General features: G+C 46.2%; 1 protein-coding gene across 3 annotated transcripts in view; it reads left to right on the top strand.

Moving 5' to 3' along the window:
• The first annotated feature begins 9,293 nt into the window (after positions 1 to 9,293).
• TRAF3IP2 (TRAF3 interacting protein 2) overlaps positions 9,294 to 20,374 on the top strand; it is a 41,349-nt gene continuing 30,268 nt past the window's right edge. For all 3 annotated transcript variants that reach the window (XM_082855633.1, XM_082855634.1, XM_082855635.1), the window contains exon 1: positions 9,294 to 9,737. The gene's annotated coding sequence lies outside the window, so the exon portion shown is untranslated. The remainder of the gene's footprint in view (positions 9,738 to 20,374) is intronic.

Consider the following 20,374-nt stretch of genomic DNA (forward strand, 5'->3'; position numbering starts at 1 on the left):
TCTAGACCCTGTGCCGAAGAGAAAGAGGGAGAAATGCCAAATGTTCAGTAATTACCAAGGAGAGACAGAACTGAAGGAGACTGAATTACTCTCACTGGCAAGCATATGGTCCTTTCCCCACAAGTTAGTGGAATGGGAGCTCACTAGGAGAGGTAGAATAGCTATAGAAAAAAAAGGTTGTGGAGGGACTTCCCTGGCAGTCCAGTGGTTAAGGCCCTGTGCCTCCACTGCAGGGGATGTGGGTTCAATCCCTGATCCGGGAACTAAGATCCTGCATGCCACCGCATAGCGTGGCCAAAAAAACAAAAGGGTTGTGGAGTTTTGGGGGTTTTGGTGTAATCTAAAAGTTAAAACTCTCTCTGTCTCTGTCTCTGTCTCTCTCTCTCTCTCTGTGTCTCTCTCTCTGTGACACACACACACACACACACACACACACACACACACACACACACGAGTAAAATTTACCGGCCTATTGTTTTTAAGATGAAGTTCTAAGAGCATCTTTCTTACAGGTAGAACCACCGCTATCCCTGTTTATGCAATCTGCCAGCCAGGCAAAGCTGAAAGGGAAGATCTTTTAAATGAAAAGAATACATAATTTTTCTCCTGCCAGGAAGGTGTGAGCATCAAGGCAACAAGCTGAGCCAGTGAAGACAAGTCTGCTTGTAATACCTAAGCTTTCAGGTGGCCTGAGAGGTAAGGTGGTCACTCTGTTCCCAGAACAGAACGCAGAGCAGAGCAGGCAAAAGCCTCAGGAGGTACGTGGCTGGGCCTTTGGTTTTTTTTTTTTTTTTTTTTTTTGCAGTACGCGGGCCTCTCACTGTTGCGGCCTCTCCCGTTGCGGAGCACAGGTTCCGGACGCGCAGGCTCAGCGGCCATGGCTCACGGGCCCAGCCGCTCCGCGGCATGTGGGATCTTCCCGGACCGGGGCACGAACCCGCGTCCCCTGCATCGGCAGGCGGACTCCCAACCACTGCGCCACCAGGGAAGCCCGGGCTTTGGTTTTTGCTCAACTGGATCCTCACATGTGTTTGGATTCTCTGATCTGCAGTAAATTCTCTAACATACAACACACCCTTATTTAATTGTTAGCATAAGAATGTCTTATTGCTGCATACGAATATTTTAATGTCATCTACTATTTTGTTGAGTTTTGTTCCTTTACAGTATTGACCGATAACTGACTCTTGGTATACTAATTGAATTATGCATTTATTTGATAGTTATTATTATAATACTAGCTGATATTTATCGAGCGCAATGCCAGACACTGCACAGAGGTCATTTTATCTAATCTTCCGTAACAATCTCAGGGCTGCGCTGCGCAGTTATGCAGTTGGTGGCAGCTAAGAAGGCAAAATCGGCCCTGGCCCCCCACACACCAAGCCCTGTGCTGGGGCAGAGGCCTCATGCCCTGGAGGGAAGGGGATGTCTTCTTTACACAAAGGCAACAGCCAGAATCAGTGCATTGGGAGCCTTGATCACCAAAGAAAGAGAGACCTTATGTCTCCCATTATCCAGATTAAGAATCCGAGGTACAAAGAGGTTAAGAACTTCCCTAAGGTCACATGGCTGGCAGGAGGTGGTCGAGAGACTAGTCCAGCAGCCAGACTTGCAGCCCAGGCTCTCAACCTGGATGCTGTTGGTGTAGTGTCTTCCCCACCCCCGGGAATGCTCAGTCTTAGGTTCTGAGTGCCCAGAACACAAGCATTTGTGTCCACATGCGTCACCTTGGGTTCTACGCAACACGCTACATCAGTGAGCAGATGAGATGCATTCTTGACACTAAAGGAATGATTGCTTAGCTCTTTGGGCAGAAATCTCCAGCTACTGCAGCCAGCTGCTTTAGACTGGAATTTCACGATGTAACAGGAAGAGAAGAGGCATAGAGAACTGTCAGGGAAACAACACCCTGAGGAAATCAACCCTCTAGATTCTGACAACAAACAAAAGTTTGGAGTCTGGAGGTCAGGCAGCCCAGTTTGCTCAGTGGGGAAAGCTTAACGAGAACTGTCCACCTACCTCCCTCGCACCCATACTTCACGTCTTTGTGGAGCCTTGAAAGATCAGTCTGTCCATAAAATATATCTGCCTTCTAACTTTGCACCCAAATTCCCCCCATTTAATGCATTTCTCTGGGTTATAGTTGTCCTACCTGCCACCAGCACCCTCCAGTTCCTTCCTGGTTGCTCCCTGATGCCTGAAATTCCTTGAACATGGAACAAAGGGTTTCATTTCACAGAGAGTGATGAAGCTTAAAACACAAGCGCCCCTCAGAGAGGTAGCACAGTGATTTAAATTCACACCGTGTAGCTGAGGTATAAATGAGGGATCAGGTTTTTTCCTGAGAGGACCTTTAGATGAGGGAAAGGCAGAAGAGAGAATAAGGATACCAGAAAAACTGGTGCTGGAGAAAGGACAGTCTAGAGAGGGTAAAGGGCCCAGGAAGGAGGTGAATCTGTGTGGCCTCAGCATATGTCCGCACCCACCTTGAGCCCCCGGTGGGTACTGGGCAGCCCGGTGCAGGGGAGAGGCGTGGCTTTCTTAGGGAGTCAGCTCTGGTCTGAAACCCAGCTGTGCAGCCCTAACAAGCTGCCTGACTTCTGTGCACCTTAATTTCCTCACCTGTAAAACGAGGGAAATAAAACCCACCATGCAGGCCTGCTTTGGGGACTATTTTATTTTAATTGTGATGAAATAACATAACATAAAATTTACCATCCTAACCACTTTTAAGTGTACACTTCAGTGGCATTAAGTAGATTCACATTGTTGTGTAACCAGCACCACTATTTATTTCCAGAACTCTTTTGATCTTGCAAAACTGAAACTCTATACCCATTAAGCAATAATTCTGCGTTCCTGCCTCTTTTCAGTCTTTGATAGCCACCATTCTACTTTGTCTCTATGAATTTGACTGCTCTAGGTGCCTCAGCTAAGTGGAATCATACAGTACTTGTCCTTTTATGACTGACTTATTTCACTTAGAATAATGTCCTCCAGGTTCATCCCTGTCATAGTACATGTCAGAATTTCCTTCCTTTTATAAGGCTGATTAATATTCCATTGTATGTGTATACCACATTTTGTTTATCCATCCATCCATCGATGGACACGTGGGTTGCCTCCTACCTTGGCTGTCTTGTATAATGCTACTATGAACATGGTGTACAGATTTCTCTTCAAGACTCCCTTTTCTTGAGGGTTTCTTTGAGACCCTCAGTTCTTCTGGGTATACACCCAGAAATGGAATTATTGGGTCCTATGGTAATTCTATTTTTAATTTTTTGAGAAATCGCCACACTATTTTTCACACAGGCTGCACCACTTCACATTCCACCAATGGTGCACGTGGATTCCAGTTTCTCCACATTCTCCCTGACACTTGTTATTTTCTCATTTTTAATAGTAACTATCCTAATTTGTTTTAATTGAAGTATAGTTGATTTTCAATATTGTGTTTCAGGTATACAGCAAAGTGATTTGGTTATGCATGTATATGTATACATGTATTCTTTTTTTCTATTCTTTTCCATTATAGTTTATTACAAGATATTCAGTATAGTTCCCTGTGCTATACAGTAAGTCCTTGTTGTTTATTTATTTTATATATGGTAGTGTGCATCCGTTAATCCCATACTCCCAATTTATCCCTCCCCACCCTTCCCCTTCAGTAACCATAAGTCTTGTCTTGATGTCCATGAGTCTGTTTCTGTTTTGTAAATAAGTTCTTCTGTATCATATTTTAGATTCCACATATAAGTGATATCACATGATATTTGTCTTTGACTTATTCACTTAGTATGATAATCTCTAGGTCCATCCATGTTGTTGCAAATGGCATTAGTTTATTCTTTTTTATGGCTGAGTAATATTCCATTGTATATATGTACCACATCTTCTTTATCCATTCATCTGTTAATGGACACTTAGCTTGCTTCCATGTCTTGGCTATTGTAAGCACTGTTATGCTTACACTGTTATGCTTACAAGTGCTGTTATGAACATTGGGGTGCATGTATCTTTTCAAATTAGTTTTCATCTTTTCCAGATATATGCCCAGGAGTGAGATTGCTGGATCATATGGTAACTCTCCTTTTAGTTTTTGTTTATTTATTTATTTATTTATTTATGGCTACATTGGGTCTTTGTTGCTGTGCATGGGCCTTCTCTAGTTGCAGTGAGTGGGGGCTACTCTTCGTTGTGGTGCGTGGGCTTCTCATTGTGGTGGCTTCTCTTGTTGCGGAGCACGGGCTCTAGGTGCATGGGCTTCAGTAGTTGTGGCTCGTGGGCTCAGTAGTTGTGGCTCACGGGCTTTAGAGCACAGGCTCAGTAGTTGTGGCGCATGGGCTTAGTTGCTCTGCAGCATGTGGGGTCTTCGTGAACTAGGGCTTGAACCTGTGTCCCCTGCATTGGCAGGCGGATCCTTAACCACTGCACCACCAGGGAAGTCCCTATTTTTAGTTTTTTTAAGGAACCTCCATACTGTTCTCCATAGTGACTGTACCAATTTACATTCCCACCAACAGTGTAGGAGGGTTCCCTTTTCTCCACACCCTCTCCAGCATTTATTATTTATAGACTTTTTTTTTTTTTTTTTTTTTTTGCGGGACGCGGGCCTCTTACTGTTGTGGCCTCTCCCGCTGCGGAGCACAGGCTCCGGACGCGCAGGCTCAGCGGCCATGGCTCACGGGCCCAGCCGCTCTGCGGCATGTGGAATCTTCCCGGACCGGGGCACGAACCCGTGTCCCCTGCATCGGCAGGCGGACTCTCAACCACTGCACCACCAGGTAAGCCTATTTATAGACTTTTTAAGGATGGCCATTCTGACCCATGTGAGGTGACACCTCATTGTAGTTTTGATTTGCATTTTTCTAATAATTAGCGATTTGAGCATCTTTTCATGTGCATGTTGGCCATCTGTATGTCTCCTTTGGAGAAATGTTTATTTAGTTCTTCTGCCCTAACCATCCTAATTTTTAAATATAACCTGAATAAAGCTGCCCATATACATGTCCAAAAGTCAAGCAAATGAGTACAGAGAAGACTTGGAGAATAACGTGGGATTATTTGTCACAGACTTTCTTGAAGGGCGAGGATCCCTCCTGCTCTCTCACTACTACACTGTGTCTCCTCCACCTCCTCTGTGGGGCTCGTGCTACTTTCTCATCATCCCTTTCCAAACGTTCCTCTCTCGTCTGACTTGCCCTGCTGTGTTCAGCCTCCACAGGAAGTAGAATCTGGTCTCAATGTGCTTTTCCCTCTTGGAAAGCAGCTGTCTGGAATTCTGGTGAATAAAATTTTCCACTCCATTATACAGATAATAAAAATCACCTGACATATAGTAGATAATAAATGGTAGCTAATCTTCTGGTACCTATCTCACAGGGGTACTGTGAACAGTTAAGTGCGTAAATAAATGCACACAAAGTTCTTAGAACACTTAAGCGCTGAGGTTAGCTGTTATTATTGTACTGGTGGTAATGGGGAGCTCAGTCTGTTAGGATTTAATCCCTTTGTAGCAAGAGATGCTGCCAACAACTTTGGGTCCAGTTGACCACTCTGAGGAAGGTCACCTTGGAGCAGATAATCTTTGACCTTTCCAGAACTTTAAAGTGTTCCCCTTTAAGTATGCAAATGTAAGGTGAATAGACGCCATCGCCCTGGGGTAATGGAATGACAGAGCTTTTGTAGCTTGACAGAAGCTGCTGTTCCCAATATACCCTTTGTAGGGGAAGGAGATGAATAAATCTGTACGGGGGCTCAAGGAACCTCTTGAAAAGAAAAAGATTGAGAGGTAATCCTTTCCACGTGAGAGTTTGTGTTTCCAGGACCCCTTTGCTGGATTCGTGAGGTCCTGACTGAGTCAGCTGACAGAACAGGAAACAGTTCTAGCGGGCAACTCGCCTAGAAGGAGGGCCACCTGGACGGTGGGGCAGCATCCCGGGGCTCAGCGGGTGGCGGGGGGGGGGCGGTGAGAAGGGTGGTGATGGGTTCTGGCTTCTGCCTGTGTCTGGCTGACCCTCTGGACTAGAAGCAGCCCACCAAAGCAGTGGAAAAGTAACCAGTGGCTCTACGGCTTTGTCTAGTGGCTAGTTTATTTCGAACCGCCTGTATCTCCACAGTTTTTGCTTCTGAAAGAGACACAAGAACATGTTGAGAATCTTACAATTTGCGTGCCTAGCACCCAGTGCACGTCTGGAATAAGGCAAGGCTCACTAAAGGCTGTGGGACTGGAGTTAGCCAGAAGGGCAGGACCAGGCACTGGGAGCCTGGGCGTTTCTTCTCTTCCTGCCTAGGTTCCAGCAGTGACGCCAGAACTGAGTTATGGGGAGAGTTAGCCAACACCAGGGACCCTTTGGGTGAAGACCATCCTCCAGGAAATGCAGGGCAGGAGTTTTCTTCTCTTCCTCATGGGGTGTCATAGTTTCACTCTGCCATTTCAGCACTTAGAATCATAGCATTTAAAAATGGAAACTCAAGGCTTGTCCAAGGAATGAATCTTTTCCTTTTTTCTTTTTTCCTTTCTTTCCATCTATTAAAGCTGTAGAATGACAAGTTCTGAGCATTAGGTCCAAACGGTTTTGTTTACAGATGTGGGGAAAGCTGACCTTTATGGAATTATGCCTTTTGCAAGAATCCTGAGCCACTCTAGAATCTGGCAAACACAAATCCTCCCCTCCTAGACTTTTAACTAGAGGGAGAGGGCTGGCCCAGCTCTTGACTGCCCTATTATGCACACAGCAGCCTTCCCCATATGTAAACACTGCACTTTGGGAACCGGCACAGTCTCAGCCCCACCCTTTTATTGCCTACACCTTTCCCCACCCACATTAAGCGTTGTTGTCAAGAATTGTGCAAAGAAAACAAGTTATGTGGGCTCCATCCAAGCACATAAGGAAGGACAGACTACAGCAGGGCAACAAAGGAACGGGAGGAAACATCCCCACCTAGAAATGAGACAGTTCAGGAATCCTTCTCCACAGACTATCTGGCTGACCCTGGAGAGGTTACTCTGAGTCTTGAGCCTCAGATTCTTCAAAGGTAAAGTGGGAATGACAGTAGTAAGTGCATCTCACAGGACTGTTTGCAGGATTAAATGCACTAGCACGTAGTATATGGTAGGTCCTCAGTGAAGAGTTCCTCTCCTGGGACTTCCTGGTGGTCCAGTGGGTGAGACTGCATGCTCCCAATGCAGGGGGCCCGGGTTCGATCCCTGGTCGGGGAACCAGATCCTGCACGCACGCCGCAACTGAAGATCCCACGTGCCGTGACTAAGACCCGGTGCAACCAAACTAAATGAATACATAAATAAATAAGAAATATTTTTTTAAATAAGGGTTCGTCTCCTGTGATGCCAGCTAAAAGGGTGTGTGTATTAGCCTGAGAACACCAGGGGGTACTGCTGGGGGCCGGAGGTGTTCATTTCCTAGGCTCTCTGACACTTTTCCTGTCATCCATATTTCACTGTAACTGCCTCAGGCATGTTCAGATGGAAGTTTCTTGTGTTCAGGACACCCTCTCTAAACAGTTTACATCCTCAGGCCGCTTTTCAGTGGGGCCCCAGCAAGGGCTCCTAGGTAGGAACCATTAACTCCTTCCCCTAAGTGCTGCCTTTCTGCTCGGGATAAACTGAGATGGGAGGAAGGCCCAGCTACCAGCAACTAAAAGCAGCACTGCAACACTTGGTATCTCCCCACAGAGCCCTTAGGCTCACATCTGGGGAAACAGTTGGTGGGAGAATTGGAAAAAAAGATTCCTCTTGTTCTTCCTGGTGGGTTGTATGCCAAAGGCAGTACTTGACAGAAGCATCTTTCAGGCTTTTCCCAATCCATTTAAGGGCATCTAAGAGAAATGAAAAGTATCTTCACCCTGCCCTTTCTTTGATCTCCCTCTTTTTTCCTCCTCTTGTCATTCTTCTTGTCTTTTCTATTCTCATCTCCTAATACTGATAGCTTTTTCAAAGTATCCTGGTACCAACTGCTCCACATGCAAAAAAATGCTATTTTCCCCAAACTAAAAAAAGATTATTATAATAATAGTTTTGAGGCAGAAAGCTCAAGGCCAAGATAATAAGTACAATTTTTAAATATTTTTTTTAATGAATGAAGTACTACACACTTGTTGGGAAAGGAATCCAACATATGTATACTATACATACACATATGTACAGTATACATATTTTATATCAATACTATAAATAGGATAAAAGCCCTCTGTTCTGACCCATTCCCCTCAATCCTTTTCCCCAGAGGTGATCACCACTTAACAGTCTGGTATGCATTCTTCCAGACATTTCTGTCATTTTTGGTCGTTTAGCAGATATGTAGTACTTGCCAACTATGTTCTGGGCAGAGTGATAGGTGTTGGAACCAATGGTGAATAAACATACATACATAAATAAATATATATATATATATATATATATATACACACACATACACACACACACACATGTATTTGTTATATCTATTGGCAAAAATGAGATTATGTTTCTCAATGAATAATATCTCAGAGCCACTTTTCCTTGTATGTGGAAATAAATATATACATAAATAAATATTTATGGTTTTTAACAGCTGTGTAGTATTCCACTGTAAGGATACACCAAAATGTATACACCCTGTACATGTCGTTTTAAAAACAAGCAGCATTCCCTCTGCTTGCAGAACATAGAGCAACCTGCTCCACGTGGCTCACTTGAACAGAACTTGGTGGTCTGGATAGGGACCCTCTGGGGCCCGTCCCCTGCTCGAGGGTAGAGGGGTGGCCAGCCGAGTGGGCTGACCCTCAGGACTCAGCAGGCAGGCAGAGCATCCAAGAACACAGTGCGCCTGCCCAGCACCCAGCTGGCCAGTGGGTAACTGAGTTCACACCCGGGTCCCTCTGACTCCAGAGCTGCGGCCAACACAGCTCCCATTACAGTCTGCCGTCCTGGTCATCCTGTTTCTAGCATCTCCTTTGGCAATAAACTCTGTAGGCACTGATTAAGCAAGGAGAAGGAAAGGCAAGGAAATAAACTTGAGTACGTGAAAAATGCAGCCAGAGGAGGGCTGTGTGTGTGTGTCAGGGGCGGGGGGTGGTTCTCAAAACTAGTCACTTTTCCATGCCTGTGGATGGGGCAGGGTGCGGGGGGAGGGGCGTGTGTGCGTGTGTGTGCGCGCGTGTGTGCGTGTTTGTGTGTGTAGGGGGATGGACAGTGAGTCCTCCCTTTGTGATTAAGAGCAGCAAATGCAGTTAGAGACAGTAAGAAGTTTCTGCTTCATACTCCTCCCCACGATCTGCCCCCAGTTTCCTCCTCTGGAGCTGCTAATGAATAACCGATCTTAACACCCAAGTTCAATCCCCTCCCCAGGCACCGTCTCAGGCCTGGGTACCAGGACGACGACAACGCTGAGGTCCAGGGCAGTGGGAACATTCCTCAGCAGTTACTTAGCTGGGTGGTTAAAAAAGAAAAATGCAGCCTAATTGGCCAGTGGCCTTTTCTAGTGAATGAAGGAGGTTTCTGTTTTAAGAAATAAAGTGACTTCTCAGCGGCTGTTGATTCACTGCCCACAGGGAGATTTTTGAGCCCAGGCTTCCTAGCCTCGGTAGAAATTTGCATACAACTTCCACTTCCTGCTTCGGAGCCTGTTCCGGCTTTACCTGGGCCGGGAGAGGGTGGAGGGAGGCCCGGAGCGACCCAAGGTGGAGTGACCCAAGAAGGAGAGAGCGCGATCACCCGTGGTGGCTCTAAGGTAAGTTGTTCAGAGTTGTCACCTGCCTCGCCTTACTTCTTTTTGACCTGTTTCCCAAAACAGTTTTCTCCTTTACTGAAATGTGCTGCCTGCCTTTCCTCCACCCGGCTCTCCCCACCTTTCGTTTGTTTGTGTACAGAGAGACCAGCTTGGGCTGGGAAGATGACAGCTACATTTCTGCTGTGAGAAAATGCTGGTGGTTTAGTATTTCAGATGGGCGAGCGAAGATTAACTCTTTGACGAGTGGAGACACACACACGCCTGTGTTTGAGCACTTAGTGTCCCCACAAGTTTCGATTAAGAAGACAAGCCCCATTCTCCAGGGAGGGAGCCGGGGATGGCACAGATTAAGGAATTGGCTTCCAGCCTCAGACACGTCAGTGGCAGAGATGGAGGGAGAACTCCCAAGTTCTCTTGATCCCTTTTTCACTCGGGGGAAGAAAAATGAACACCACGTTCTTGGGCCAGGAAGTTCATCTCCGCTCTGTGCTGGCTGTGGCGCCCTGTCAGCTCCTCTCCCACAGCCCTCCACCCTCCCAAATGGCCCAGACATCTGCTGGCACGGACAGTAGGCCTGAGCCTTTAGGGAAAACCAGGGCAGAAGTGCTATTATTTGATCTTAGAAGCTAATCGAGCGTCCTATGACTTTCAAGTTCAAGATGATTTCTTAGCATAGGGGGATATTTTTTAATGAACGAGGGAAAAAAGAGACCAAATAAATAATAAAAGCAGAGGACAAGAAACTTGGTTTCAAGTTCTCACTCCACTCCTTGCTGGCTCTGTGACTTATGCAATTTACTTTGGTTTCCCTAGGCCTGGATTTCTTCATCAATAAAATGTGTGTGGGGTGGTGAACTAACAAGATTATGTCGAAATTCTAACGAAATAAGGCTGGGGTGATGGGAATCCCAGAGGGGTAGCCATAACGGGTGGTCTTAGAAGAGTGTGTTTTGTTTACTGATTACTCAAATACATTCATCTCACCTCTTGCTACTAAGAGATAGTTAGTCCCTGGAGGAAAAGGACTCCTTTCTTAATCCTTCTGTACCCTCTAGCACTCAGTATACTATCAAGCACCTTGTAGGCGCTCAGGTTTCTTCCATATAAGCTGCTCTGATTTGTTTCACTTACCTGCTCTCGAGGCAAAAGGCGAAGCCATAGCCTGGGTAAGAGGCTGAGAGCAGCGGCGGCGTGGTACGCTGGGCTGCCACGTGGCCCTGCAGGAGGCTGCCTGGAATTTAGGTGTTATTCTTGGCTCTAGTTAAATAGGAGAAAGCAGGGGGTTTCTTGAATTAATTTACGTCCCATTTGGGTTACCCAGGAAGAACCAGTCCGTGCACTTGCCCACAAAGTCAGGGCAGGCCCGAGAGCTGGCAGACGAGCCTGGCTCCAGAAGGCTACGTTACTGACTTAGCAGGAGCTGGAAACCACTCCTTGGCTAGACCAGTCACTGTGTGTGGGGCCTTTAATGGGGGGTGAAGGGAAGCTGTGAAGCACGTCTAGATACCACGTAAGGGTGATGACTAGGATCAGACGTGTTATTTGATGACCGACACACAGAATCCTTAAGCTTTTCAAAAAAAATCCTGATTGTTTCTTTTGAGCTGTTACTCTCCCTCCATACAGTTCAAACAGGCCCTGACTGTGTGGGATGGACTGACTCACGGCTTTCGGTATTGCTCAGCTGTTTCTGTGGAATATCAAGGCCCTGGTATGGCCCCTGTCATGTTTTTAGATGGCTCTCTCTATCACCCTGGGTTGGGAGGACAGGAATTTCAAGATGTTTCACCTGTGATGAGTTACTGATTTTTTTTTTCTTTTCAAATAACATGCACCACTATCTGAAATCAGGCTGTTATTTGCTGCCAGCCTAGCTTTGATCCAGAAAGGCCACCCACAGTCATTCCTCATCTGGTGTCATTTGTGATGAGGTGGCACTTGACAGAAGCCCCTGCTCTGCTCCGTGCCTGGGGTGGGCTGACTAGGAGTGAAAGCATGTTGGGGAGCAGACTTTTAACTCGGGGGTACTCACTTTGGGAGGGTGCAAAGATGGAAAATATGTAAGCCTGCTTCTCTCAAGATTAAGGTGTTAGTGATTTTCAAATGCTCTGAAAATAAGAGAAGAAGGCAGTCATAGTTGCACGAATTCAGAATCATAGTTGCAGGCACTCAGAAAGATCGATTAGGCGGGTAGTTTGTCTAAATTAAATCTACGTTTAGAAGAATCGAAATCTCGGAAATATCCTGAATTCTAATCATTTTTCTGCTACAGGAAAATTTAGATTAGCCTTTCAAAACACATATGCATTGCGGGCAACTGCTGCAGGGAAAACAAAAAAGAGCACAGACGAGCCATATTAAACTTTAAGTTCCTTTCAGATCCAACGAAATGACCCCTAATGTTTGATCACAGTTCCTTATCAAAACAACCCTGCAGGCCTTCCGTGAGAAAGCATCTGAGGATTAGAATCAAGAAGCTCTCCCCTTGGGCCTCTCCTGTTTCTTCCTAGTGCATTGTCACCGAGATATTTTTAGTTCCTGAAACCCAGGCTGTCCTTCTCCCTCGGACATTTGACATTCTTTGCGTCTCTTGCCCAGCAGGCCTCCTACTCGCCCACATGTGCTTCGATGCCTGAGTGTTAAGCTCACCCTGTGCCTCTGTGTGTGTGTGTGCATGTGTACAGATGTGTACACAAACCTTCCTGGGGACCAGAAGTTGTAAATTGGCTGAGGGAGGAAGGTGGGCTTTCATCCCCTCGTGATTCGCAGAGCTGAGCCAGTTTGGCGTGGTTCCCTGGTAAAGCAGCTGAGATCAAGCTATTCAGGACTGACTGGAGCCCCCGGCCTGCTTGACCCCCTTCTTTCATCCTGAAGACGCAGGCTGGCTGGGGTCTGGGCAGCTCCCTGAGCGATGACAGAAACCTGGCCCTTCCCCACCTCACTGTTTTCCTGCGCTCATGGTTCCAGTGTTTTTCCTCCTTCCTCTCCCAGGCGGGGTCCCAGGTCTCCCTCCCACCTCCGATTTCCCTTCCTCCTCCTCTGTGCTGTCTGCCCAGATTCTTCCCAGCTCAGCAGCTTACCTGTAACATTCTTGCCTTTTGCCTGCATTCATTCTTTCCCTTCCCTTCCAACTGTAATACGTAAAAATCACAGTTTAAGCAAGCCTCTCTCCTCCACCAATAAAGGATGAGTTTTTTAAACTTTTCCTTCAAGGTTTCCCACTCTCCTTGCTTCTCTTCCATTTTCCTTTCTTCCTTTCTATCCCTTCTCCTCCCTCTGCCGATTTTTTTTCCTTTCTGCCCCTTCTTTTCCTCACTCTGGGGTCTGGACTGAATTAAGAATCACAAACGTGTGTTTAGAGAAACCTTATCTGAAACAAAACAAACAAACAAGAGAACCCATGGGCTGGTTTGAGGTTGTTCTCTAAACGGTTTTTACCAGCTTCCAGCGTGGTGGAGTCAGTCCTTTCCCATTAGCCCCGTCATTGAGTTGAGCAGCTCAGAGGAGTTGCAGAGCAAACTTCCGCACATCAGGTCGGGTCACGCTGCACCGCCTTCAGCCTGCTGTGAGCTGTACTGTGCAGGGTATGAACAAGGGCCAGTAAATGTTCCCTTGTCTCCAGGGCTCACCACTGCTTCCAATCCTCTGGCAAACCAAATGGAAGAACTTCTCTGTCTGGGAAATTCTGCAAGTAAACTTGGAAATATTTCCTCACTGGAATTTGAACCTGAGCCACACAGTTCACTCAAAACCAACTTCCACTAAGCAAACCAATGTTGGGAGAGTTTGCATGCGTTGGGGCAGTAAACAAAGAACATTAATGAGTTTAAAGATTTTTTTTAAATCCCAAATTTTTGGACAGTTATGAAAAAAATTACTCCCTGGAGAATGAAGTAAGACCTTGAGAATCTGTGACTGCAAGGATCTGGTCCAAAGTGCATCTGAGGATCTTCCTAGCTGTAAATTTATATATTTATTAATATGTCCACCTGAAATATTCATGCTGTGTGTCTCTAGGACCCTTCAACCCTATTGTTGACCCAAAGAATGCTTTTTTTAAAAAAATCCAAGCAGTTGATAACAGCAAGCCTTGATCATTTAGGAGCTGGTAATGTGGTTTATTAATTACTCAGGCTGCTCACTCCTGCCCTTCCTCTGTTTCTTGCTCTGCTATTTGTCTTCTTCCAGGGACATAACACCTTCATTAAATCCCATCCATCCTTGCCTCAGAGGCGTCCCCTGGAAGATATCCCCTCTCTAGATGCATCGCCAGTTATCCTCACCCTTTGTTTGTGCTCTGTCAACAAGTTTTCAATTTACTTTGAGTTCAGTTTATGATTAAAATTTAATGAGATCCAATCAAGTGCTTTTCTCAAATCAAGATGCCTCTGCAGTCTCATCCACATCCTCTATTGTTGTGGCATGAAGGAAAGCCATCACAGGTTTCCAGCCTGGCCATTCTTCATAAAACACAGGTGGCACGCCTCCTTAGCTTCAGGGTGAATGGTTCTGAAACCTATCTATTCCAGGAGCTTCTAGGGTTTACTCAGCTCCTGCCATCCCCTTTCTCCCCTCCCCCACATCGCTGTACAAGTCAGTGCCCCCAACTGACAATCAAGTGGGTTCAGTGCCCAGGCTCTGGTGCTGAACTGCTTGGATTTGAACACTAGCTAGGCTACTTACTGGCCCTGTGGCGTTGGGAAAGTTACTTACCCTCCCTGTGTTCAGTGTCCCCATTCCTAAAACGGGGCTGACGACAGTACCTACAAATAGGGTGGCTGAGAGGATAAGTTAATACATGTAAAACACTTGGAACAGTATTTGACACATAGTAAACATTTAACAAATATTAACAATTATTGTTAACAAAGGGTAAGGTTTCTTAAGTATATCCCTTTCATTAGGTTTATATTGATTTATCAGCATAAACTATACCAGAGCTTGATAAACTACAACTGTCGAGCCAAAGGTAGCCTATGGTCCGTTTCTGTACCTGCCTATTGCTAAGAATTTATATTTTTAAAGGGTTGTTTAAGAACAAACAAACTAGCTGAAAAGCAGGGTATGAGACAGAGATGGTATGTGGTCCACAAATGTGAACTATTTACTGTCCGGTTCTTTACAGAAAATGTTTGCCAGTGCCTGATCTATGTGGTTTAATGGAAAGAGGTAGGAGATCTATAGGCTAGAATTGGCGATGACTTTGGAGAAGCTATTTAATGTGCCCACAGCTCTGTACAATAGGAATGGTGAAGTGAAACCACGTACCTCACCTGGGACCCAGCTGTTTTAAGGACCAGATGAGATGATGTATATCGAATCTGCCAGAAATACACATGTTGGTTAAAAAGATATGGTCTCCATACATTAGGTTCATATAATAGGTTTAGCGTCCAGGTATAAAACAAGTGAACATTGTTTAGAAAACAGTTCTAAAGCCAAATCACTTGTTGTTGTAAAAATAACAAAATAGCCATTGTTTTGGGAGAGCTTGATATGGGCCAGGCCCTACAGTCAGCACTTTATTTACACCTTCTTCTTTTACCCTCCTATGGGGCAAATGCTGTCATTTTCCCCACTTTACAGGTGAGAATAATGAGGCCCAGAGAAGTTAAGTAATTTTCTCAAGGTCACACGTCTAATCGTGCAGCTAGCAGAGAAAGAATTTAATCATGGGGAGATTGAATCTAGAGCCTGTGCATTTAAGTCCTGCATATTTTCCACATCCTAGAAATATGTATTTATTCAGGGTAAGCCCGTCTGGATGGCAGAAGCCACAGTTAACTGTGAACGTGGACATCATATCTGTGAATATGTGCCCTGAGAGAGACTTGTGCCCTATGCACACCAGGATGGGGTCTAAGAGACCTGCAGAAAGCGAGGCGGGCGTGGTGGGAGGAAAAGAAGCTTTGGGATGAGCGATGAGATAAGAAAGGTAGTGCTGCGAAGACTGATAGGCTCTGTTTCGAGAAACTAATAATTTAAGGCAGAATGTGCTGGAGGAGAGAAAGGTTGCTGGGAACAGACATGAGCAAAGACTTGGAGGCAGCAAAAGAGAGAGAAAGAGAATGAATGGGAAATTCTGTGAATGGGACACCAGGGAGCATTGTCACAGGGGATGTCAAAACTACTGATGTCTGGATAAGGTCTTATCTGCAAAGCCAGGCTACGCAGGAAGGGTAGGGGGCAGAAAGGAAGCGAGAGAGGCTGGGACAGAAAAACTGACAGATTTGAAGAAAGATGCTGGTCAGAATCTAGGAGCTGGAACCACAGCTCGCAGTCCAAAGGGCAGTGAGATTCCAGAGAAAGAAAACTGCTGTCTCTTGGGTCAGATCAGAGCAAGAACCAGGCTCACATACACCACGGTTTCACCTGGTTGTGTGGCCCTGGGACTAGCCCTCCATTCCTAGCTTGTGCCAACCCAGTCCCACCCACTCCTACCGTGGACAAACGTCCCCATCCTCTGCTGAACGGTCTTTAGTATTTTATGGGACGGTTCACTCTCTCCTGGGTGGTCTCAGCAGTGCCTCGCTCACATTGATTCTTAATCTTTGTGAACATCAGAATCACTGGGGGAGCTTCTCCTTTTCCTTTTTTATCTTTTAAGTAGATACACAGGCACTTGGTACAAAACTTAAAAGGTAAAAAATGCTCTGAAAAGCAAGTCCCTCTCCTGCCCCTGTTCCCAGTCACCCAGCTCCCTTCCCAGAGGCATCCTCTGTTCCAGCTTTCGGCTGTGATGGTGTGGGCACATGCAATCTCAGATCGTACAAAGGGTAGTGTACTCTACACGCTGTTCTGCTCTTTCCTTTTTTAACTTCACAGTAAATCTTGGAGATGGTTCCACATCAGTTCACACAGCACTTCCTCAGTCTTTTCAAAAAGATGCAGAGTGCTCATTGTAAGGCTGGACCATAGTTTGAAAAAGCAGAACCCTTTTGGACGCGTGGGTTGTTTGTAGTCTTTGCTGTTACAAACATTGCTGCGTTGCCTATCCTCATAGCCTCTTCGTTTTAAATAATACGTGCATATCTCTGTAGAGGAAATTCTTGGAAATGAAATTACTAGGTCAAAGGACATAAGATCTTAAAATTCTGATAGTTATGGCCAAATTGTACAGATTATACTCCCCTTGGCAAAATATGAGAGAACCTATTTACCTGTGGGACTTAAACAGCAAAAAAAGGGAGCCCTGGCCCCGCCTCAGAATCTCTAGGTGTGAGGCCTGGACATCTGTATTGTGAGCCTCAGAAAGCGCTTCTGAAGCAGAAACTCTCCTGTAGTCCCTGGCCAGCCAGCCTCTCCCTTCCCCCAGGGGTTTGAAGCGATGAGCTAGACATGGCTGTCGTGCTCCAGCCTCTCCCCGGCTTCCGGCTTGGAACACTCTTCCCTTCATATCTGCATGGCTTGATTCCTTCCAGCTTCATCCTGATAAGCTGAGACTGTCTAGAGCACCGCCAGCCCTGGGGCTCACCAGGACCTGGCTGGCAGGTCTTCTGTCCCCCTCAGGGGTCATAGACTTCCCCTCTAGGTCATGGCTAGAAAACAGGGCTTTTCCACTTAAATCCAATTGCCACCCGCTGTTAAGGATGGGAGCACAGGCTGTGCCAGGGTTACAACTGCGCCTGGACATCATATAGAGAAGGGTCTGGAATAAAACAGGGAAATTAGAAATGGTTAGGAGCGATGAGATACTGAGTTAATTTTTTTCAACGTGCATTATTATTTTTTTTACAATATTGACATTAAAGACCAAAAAGTAGGGCTTCCCTGGTGGCACAGTGGCTGAGAGTCTGCCTGCCGATGCAGGGGACACGGGTTCGTGCCCTGGTCCGGGAAGATCCCACATGCCGTGGAGCGGCTGGGCCTGTGAGCCATGGCCGCTGAACCTGCGCATCCGGAGCCTGTGCTCCGCAACGGGAGAGGCCACAACAGTGAGAGGCCCGTGTACCGCAAAAAAAAAAAAAAAGACCAAAAAGTAAAACTGTCATTTCCGACCCAAGCCACTGATCTGCCCAAGGCCCTCTGATGTGGCATCAGTGTGTAGTTTTTCTCTGTGACACCCTCAGGAGGGTGGCAGGGTTTTTCTGTCAGTTCTGGCCGGGGTCTAGGGCTGGAGGGGCCCTCGTGGTGACTGCAGGCCTGCCCCACCCTCTGCTGTTCTTCGCGAAGCTCTGAGGATGCAGGAGGAGACCAGCCGCTTTCCTGTCTGAAGCAGAACAGATGTCCCAGCACACTGGGTGGTGGACTCACTGTTATTCTGCCAGTGAGGGTTCAGGTCAACCCTGCCGTGGGGGGGTGGGACCTCTTCAGGCATGGCCCAGGCCCGCCTCGGGGCCTGACACTTAGTGGAACTTAATACATATTTGAGAGGAAGAGAGGAAGAGGGAAGGGTATAATTTCAAGAACTCTGAAATCCTCCCTGCCACCTTTCATGAGCCTGAGATCCTCACTGTCAGGGATCCTTCCAGCTACATGGATCTGTCTCCTCTCTGAAACAGGCATCAATCATTCATTCATTCAACAAATATTTATTGAGCACCTACTATGTACCAGGTATAGTTCTAGATGCTGGGTATACAGCTGTGAACAGAAGAGTCAAAAACCATGCCCTCATGAAATTTACATTCTGGGGAAGGGGGGAGACAATAAACAAGGAATGTACTAGATATTTGTATTTATAACATACATTTTATAGTATATATAGTGGTGATAACTGCTACAGAGAATGATAAAGCAGGGAAGGGAGACAGAGAATGCAAGAAGCATGTAAAAATTTTAGAGGGTGACCAGGGAGCCCTCACTGAGAAAGCAAGAGCTGAGTAAAGACCTAAAAAAGAAAGGAATCAAGCCATGCAGATATGTAGGGGAAGAGTGTTCCAAGAAGGCACAGCAAGTGCAAAGGCCCTGAGGTAGGGCCTTTGATTTCCTGTATTAGTTGTCTTCCTTGAGCTGGATCACAAGCAACTTGAAGGTAGGAATAATGTTTTATGTCTTAAGAAATAATTTTGTTTACCTTTCACAATATACCCTCTTGTACCTTTTGAGTTTTGTGTCACTTGTAGGTATTACCATTTGTAAAAAAATTTTAACTGAGCTTATGCCTCAGAAGAGGGGGTACACAGCACAGAGTTGGACACATAGTAAGGTTCAGTAATCATTTGCTGTTTGAATATTTGTACAAATTTGAAACATCAGAGTTCATTTTGTTTTTTAAAGATTACTAATCCCATAGCTTTCCTGAAAGGTTGTTCACTGCCATACCGGGTTTATTCACTATCATCCGAGGAACCGTCTGTTCATTTTCAGACCAATGTCAACGCTAGAATTCCCACCCTAGGATGGACCTCAGATTCCCAGTCACTGACCGCACTCCGGAGATGACCACATTTGTCACCCTTTTTATTAGCTTCCTCCAAGTCCTTGAAGGTTCCTCAGCTAGAAGAGAATTTGCAACTTTTTAAATTTAATTTAAGTTTTTTAGGGAAGCACTTCTAAGGTATTCACATTTGAAGACCCAGGGAGAATATAAACAATTGTACCTGAAGTGTGGAAAATGAATATGAATTGCATACCAAGAACTAGCTAACAGCATTTAGTTCTCTTGCTGGCTGGCTCACTGGCTGCCACTCTTACCCCGACCCCCCACCCCGATCCCCCCCCTGCATTCAGCTGTGGGCCCACAGATGCTTGCAGGAGATTACGCAACACTCAGCCAGCCCTTCGGAAAATACTTCTGTTTCCTGACCGGCTGAAGAGCATGTTGTATGGCATATCCAATTTCATAGAAAAATTGTAAGAAAGAAAGGAAAACAATGGTGAACATTTTAAACTACTCAGTAGTTGAAATATGTGTGTTTTGGGTAGGTCTCATCAATTGAAATCAGTTGAAATTTGTGTGTTTTTACAGGGTCTAAGCAATTTAGGTGATGAGGTCTATCCTCTGCAGAGTCAAGGGGCAGGAAGTACACCCAGCCTAGACAGCAGCCTAGAAAAGAGCCAGCCCGGGGCAGGGGACACCAAGGCAAGGAGGGAGGGCCCGCAGGGACTTGGAGCCTGAGGGAATTTTCTGTTGTGCCAGAAAATGGTACAAAGGTTGTTTGCAGCAGATGGGTAAGTCTGATACCCAGTGAGAGTCAGAGAAGTGTTAGAGGGCATTCATTTGGCAGGGAGTGCAGGGCAGATTGAGGTCTCTTTCTATAGGCCAGGAAGATAAATTTGGTGGGAAACTACTGATCCCACTTCTGCTCTTTGGGGAAGCTTTTTTTTTTTTTTTTTGTGGTACGCGGGCCTCTCACTGTTGTGGCCTCTCCCGTTGCGGAGCACAGGCTCCGGACGCACAGGCTCAGCAGCCATGGCTCACGGGCCCAGCCGCTCCGCGGCATGTGGGATCTTCCCGGACCGGGGCACGAACCCACATCCCCTGCATCGGCAGGCGGACCCTCAACCACTGCACCACCAGGGAAGCCCTGGGGCAGCATTTTAAAATGTGTGCTGTCTTCTTGCCATTGGGTTGGGTACTGGACACAAGAGAAGGGGAATTCATAATTTTCCAATTTGTCTTAGCACAATAACTGATGGGCATCGTGCCTTTGGGCACAGTAAGCCCTCAGTGAGTGTTCGTGGTTGAAATCCTA

The sequence above is a fragment of the Leucopleurus acutus genome (assembly GCF_964270905.1).
Source record: "Leucopleurus acutus genome assembly, chromosome: 15".
NCBI lineage: Eukaryota > Metazoa > Chordata > Mammalia > Artiodactyla > Delphinidae > Leucopleurus > Leucopleurus acutus.